Source organism: Belonocnema kinseyi, chromosome 7 (assembly GCF_010883055.1).
Source record: "Belonocnema kinseyi isolate 2016_QV_RU_SX_M_011 chromosome 7, B_treatae_v1, whole genome shotgun sequence".
Taxonomy (NCBI): Eukaryota; Metazoa; Arthropoda; class Insecta; order Hymenoptera; family Cynipidae; genus Belonocnema; species Belonocnema kinseyi.
In genome coordinates, this window is record NC_046663.1 from 78,791,214 (window position 1) to 78,797,213 (window position 6,000).

At 35.5% G+C, this 6,000-nt stretch overlaps 1 protein-coding gene across 8 annotated transcripts in view; it reads right to left on the reverse strand.

The window, feature by feature from the left end:
* LOC117177056 (AF4/FMR2 family member 4-like) overlaps nt 1–6,000 on the reverse strand; it is a 376,982-nt gene that overhangs the window by 165,560 nt on the left and 205,422 nt on the right. The window contains exon 1 of one of the 8 annotated variants that reach the window (XM_033367528.1): nt 378–894. The exons of the other annotated variants lie outside the window; for them this stretch is intronic. The gene's annotated coding sequence lies outside the window, so the exon portion shown is untranslated. Of the gene's footprint in view, nt 1–377; nt 895–6,000 lie in introns of those variants that run through there. 8 annotated transcript variants of the gene reach the window in all.

Below are 6,000 nucleotides of genomic sequence, written 5' to 3' on the forward strand. Positions count from 1 at the left end.
ACAATAAGAAACCATTTAATTATCATGCGCACAAAAGAAATGTCACAATTTTGTCAAAATACTCTTCCACTTCACTGAAATTTAAAATGAACTGAATTTGAAACCACAAATGCAATGTATCTACTGTTTCCCAGAATCAACTTCTTTCTCTGGGTGCTGATTCATCCGGAAATTTCCTGGCGACCATTTATGATCAACAAAATTATTTTGTTTACGATAATCTACTAGTTATTTTTCTGTCACTTCTCTGAACAAAAATTCTTTCATCAACGATCTAATTTGACAAAAACTGTAAAATGATGATTCATTTAGGTAATACTGGAAAATAATCAATTGAATAATTATTTGACTTTCAAAAACATTGCGCTTAAACTCACCGAATCGTTTAAGGAGTTTCTGACGAAACGGAAATCACGGGCGTGACATCTCCACGGGAACCTGTCACTAATGTTTGAACATCACCGGCAAATAACAACAAAAACACCCTCATTCTTTTTTACTAAAAAACCAACTCTCCTCTTATCTATTCTTATATCAAACAATGGAGAAAAAACACGTGACACTGTCGTAGTTGCGTTGGGAGAGAGCGGCTAATCCAGACGCGCGCTCCTCCAGAAACGCTTATTAGCACACACACATAGGAAGATATTCACTGACGCACTATAGCGGACTTTTAAACTTCATCCGAACTCTGAAGTCGAATTCGATTTAAAGTCCACTACCGTCTTTAATTTTTCACTTTTAAGACTGCTAGACCCCAAATTGCCGACGAGTCCAAGTGACGAGGAAAATGTTGGAGAAGAAGAATCGGGATTATCATGGTATAATTGTATGGACAAACCTGAGCACGGTGCGGTGCGATGCGATACGATACGATACGACGCGACACTTCACATGTCTTTGCCGCCCGTGAGATTCGCGCGTCGAGGCGCACTAGTAGGAAAAAACACCGAGCGGTGGGAGAATTGAGAGAGAGAGGATGATGCACAAATCAACTAGAGAGGGCTTGCAATGGAGATAGGTAGATGGTGTGGGATGCAGTGGGGAAGGTGTGAGAGAGAAAGATGAAGAGAATGAGATAGAGGGAGAACTGGGAGGCGGGTAGTGGGAGATTATCAAAATGGCCGCTCGACCGACACGCCGCCGCGCGGCAATACCGTCGCGCCAGGCGCTCGAAACGGCTCTGAAAGAATGACGCGATAGTAGTACGCAACCAAGCAGCCGAGTAGCGATATTCATAAATGGTAGTGATGGCATCACAAAGCACAGGCGCGTGCTATATGACGAGAAAAATTCTTCCTCTCGTTGAATTCCCTTGTCAGAGGAAAAATCGGCGATGCACTAATCCATCTGGCTTTTAAAAAAAAACTGCACTTTTGCGGCCCGCGCCACCGTACTTGACGACAGAACAAAAAACTTGGGGGTAAAATTAAAAACGTGGAATTCGAATGCTACTGAAAATAGCACAATTTATCTGGGAGTTTATCAGAAACGTCATACAATTATACCCTGTGTGTTTGGAAAGATTTTTTCTCCGTTTTTTGACGACAAAAGTTGTTCAGGGTGGCCGCAAAACTTCTGTTTCAAAATGCCCTCTCTTTTCCCTGATTTTTTCGTAATCAAATTTTTTTCCCCCCTGACCACTAATATTCAAAAACCAGAATTTTAATCTTGTGACATTTTTAGAAATTGAATCTTTTCGAAATAAATAAAACAATTTAGAATTTAAATTGAAAAATATGTTAATAACTGCTCAATACAAAAAGAACAAATTTCCAATTAAAAAAGACGAATTTTCAATAAAATAGATCATATCTTTAAAAAATCCTTGAATTTTCAACTTAAAAAGATACATTTTTAACAAATCTTAATTTGTGAATCTATCATTCCTGAAACTTATTTAAAGTGGTTCTGATAGAAGTTCCCCGTCCGTTGCAAGATTTTTTTTAAATATTTGACTTCCTGTGCCAGTAAAACGTCCCCACTGTTTCCTGATTTTCAGGTTTTCAGAATTGATTTTTTAGACGTTTTAACAAGTAATCTTTAAATATAGAAGTTCGAATTCTCCAGAGAAATTCGACTTACCTTGAAACAAAGAAAAAAGAAAATTAATAAGACACGCAAATACGTATTATAAAGTTAAACGATAATTAAATTATATAACGTTTAGCCGTTCAACCCCAACCGGTTTAATCAAACAATTTTTCACCCTATAATTTGAGACATGCTGAACGAAATTGTAACATGAAGATGTTAGCCGAAAAATATAGAAAAATTGCATAGACGTTAACATTGTATACATAACAATTAAACTCAATTTTGTTAAGGCACTGAAAGATCATATCACAACATTTTTGTCCGAAAAGTTCTAGGATAAAATCGTGTTATTTCATAAGGAATCGATCGCAGCAGTAACTACTTTCACGTCTGACTGTAATATACCATAACTACTGATTCGGACAAAATCAGATTACTCACGGGAAGCTGCACTTTCATTCTTCAGAAGTTGAAAGCAACAGCTTTCATGAGATGAAACCAATAATTCATTAATGTTTTTCAACTAGAAATTAATAGAATCAATAATATAAATGGCAGTATTATTGATTTAGAACAAGGAATTCAAGTTTATTCAATCGCTATTAATAATTAATTATATTAGTCTCTTCAATCTGAATTGGTAGTTTCCCACTAAATCAAATAGTACAAAGTCATTTATCAATTGTATTAGTAGAATTTTTTATAGAAAGCGTCTACGTGTACGAAAATTTAAGTACAAATATGGGGTACAAAAATTAGGTCTACATAAAAATCCAGCTATTCGTGCCGAAATTTCAGTAAAAATAGTCCCATTTTCAGCTCTACCTATTCGTGACAAAAAAATGCGGATATTTGAACCGAAATTTCTGTACACGTAGCCACGGCCTTCTTTTAAAATAATTTCTATCCATTAAAGAATTTATTTAGAAATGACTACAAAAGACTAAAGTCTTTTGATTTTCCAATTCTTTCTTACGATAAGTAATACTTTGAATGTAAATTGTAAATTTAAAAGAACACTCTTGAATGCACTTAAACTCGAATTAAAATTAGTTCAAATTTACGCGCCTAAAATATGTTACGCTGTAACAATACTTAATTTGTATTTATATTCAGCCAAAAAATATGATAACTTTTATAGTTTTATTTAATCCTTAAATAGTTTTTTTGTAAACAGTCAAATAAACATTTCTATATTTTTCATTGGTAAAATTTACATATAAAATTTGAGACTGCGATACAGATCGGAAACTTAAGTGGCGTAGTTTTACGCGTTTGACTTTAAATTAGTAAACTCCGAATATTTAACCTTGCAATATTGATTAATTGAAATATTTCATCTTCGCGAACATGTATCGAAGATATATAAAATTATTGTGTACCGTGGTAATTTGGAATTTTTTACACTGATTGACTAATTTCGATAATTTCCTAATTTCATATTAATTTTGTAAAAATACGTAATTTTGAGAATTGAATAATTTCGGGAATTTATTAATTTTGGAATATTTCAATTTCATTCATTAACATTTTCCGTAGTTTTATTTCATTTAATTTTTCAACATTCGCGACTTTTCTTTTTTCGTAATTTCGTAAATTAAGCTAAATTTAAGAAAATTCAATTACAATTACATAACTTTATAAAAACATTTAGATAATGCAGTTACAAGTTTCGTAAATTTTCTCGTATTATAACGTTATAATTTCGTAAGTCTCAGAATATTCCTAACAGTGTCAATTTCAGAAATATTCAGGTACACAATTTAGATTTTAAATAACAAAAACTGATAAAGTTATGATTTTTGCTGAACTGTTTTGCTGAATTCTACTGCCTCACTAACTTTGCCTTTTGCACTAAAAACTGTCGCAAAGAAAATACAATTACAGTGAAACTCTGAGACTGGGCCGGTTTTGGGGGCACAAAAGGTGGGGAATAACCCAAACAGAGTGCCGTTTCATTAAAAACGCTGTTGCTTGTTCACGGCTGAGCGACCGCCACTCAACCCGCGCAGCTCCTTTTATCCTTACTTGCGGAGCTGCGTCAATTCTCAGAAGAACTATATTAGAGAGCCCTATCTCTAGGGTTCACTGTATATCAATGTGTTTTCAAGGTACAATTATTTCAAGAAAATTTTCAATTAATTTTTTACAATTCACCTATCAATATTTAGGCAGCCATAAGTTCATAAAAACATTTGTTTGGTGAAAAATGAAAAATACGTGCTGCGTGTTGTGCCTGGGAAAACAATATATTTCAGTCTAAAGAATTAAGTGAGAGAGCCAAGGTCAGTAGCAATAGTGCACAATTGTTTATTAATAAAAAAATATTGTTTTGCTAATCGGCAATCAAATATGACTAATCTATATCGTGTGCTACTTTTTTTAAATTATTTATTTTAAACAGAGAAAAAAATGGTTCTACAAAAATTGCAACTAAAACATTAACCAAACAATAAAAACTCATCCGTATCAATCCTCTCTGAATATATATCAGTTTGGGAATATATTTTTTGACAAGAGTTGACGCGCACGTTATCTGTGGATATTCTGTTTGTTTACCAAAGGGTGCGGGTATAACAGAATGAGCATAGGATGGTAAAGGAGGGGGAGGGTAGTGGGAGAGAGAGGTAGGTTTAGGGCTTTAGGTTAAAACACAAAACGCAAGGCGAATGACCGTACAGCGCATGGCAGCGTACCCTTGCCTTTGCCATGGAACAGGAGAACAGCGAAACACTCGTATCCTGACGCTGACCTACGTTACGCTTTCGGCGAGAGGAAGCGAAGCGAGTCCATTGGCAGACACTATCGGTCGGAGTGAGAAGCTTGATGGGAAATGAAAGGAGAGGGAAAATGCGCGTGGTGAAAAGCCAGAGAGAGCAATAGTAGTAGCGTCGTCACGCGTCTCTCGCCCCCTGCGCCCACCCACCTTTTCCTTCACGATCACGGATCGCGCACCAAACGACCCCAGTCCCACCTCTTTTCGACTCTCGACTCTACCCCCTATTTCCAATGTGGATGTGCCAACCACTGCCGAATGCCGCCGTTCTCTGCCCTTGTTCCGCACACCCCTCAACCATTTCTCGCCCACAAGTCCACAGCCGAACGTTCACTCACCCTCAATGCTCACGACATTCGGGACTCTCCGGTTTCGGCCACTCTCCACGAGTGATGCCGATCGCGATGCTGGAAAGATGGCGTCGCGTGGGGAGGGTTATTGTAACGAGATAAGTGGTCTCGTATAAATTAATATTTGGAAGATTTCTAGGGAGAGGAATATGTCAAAATATATTCAGACAAAATTCTTTCAAAAGAATAAACTATTATACGTAACATTTAAGAACTTCTCACAAAGTTAATAAAAAACGATGATTTATGAACATCAGGGTGGTTACCAGCCGGATCATTTTAAATTCCCGGTCATTTCCTCGTCAAAGTTTTCTTCTTCCTGGGTCAATTTAAAGTCGTTTAAACATTTACAAATTGATCAAAACGCAATGATCACAGAGATTCAGCAATTCAATTGTAGAGAAAATGGATGCATTTTTCTTCCAAAAAAGGGGATTTACAAAAAGGGGAAAATTTCTTTCTTTTAAAAATACCACCTTAATTTAAAAAAAAATAAAATACGAACAAGAAACATTTGCAGAACTGGTATATCATTTTTTAATTTGGGAAACAATATCTTAAATTGTTAAATACTTGGTCAAATTTCAAAATAAACATCAAAAAGTTTTTAAAAAATGAATTTATAGTGAAACTGTAGCATTCGTTTAGCCTGAATTCATTAAGAAAAATTTAATACCTTACTGAAATAGGATTCAAAAAACAAAAAAGTATGATTTTTTAAAGAAATCTCAATTGAAATTACGAGGGTAGTTCAATAAGTCCTTAGAATGACCAACAGATGGCGCGCGAATCGCTCCAAATCATCTGTTTTCAGTCAGCACCACTCCCGACTAGATA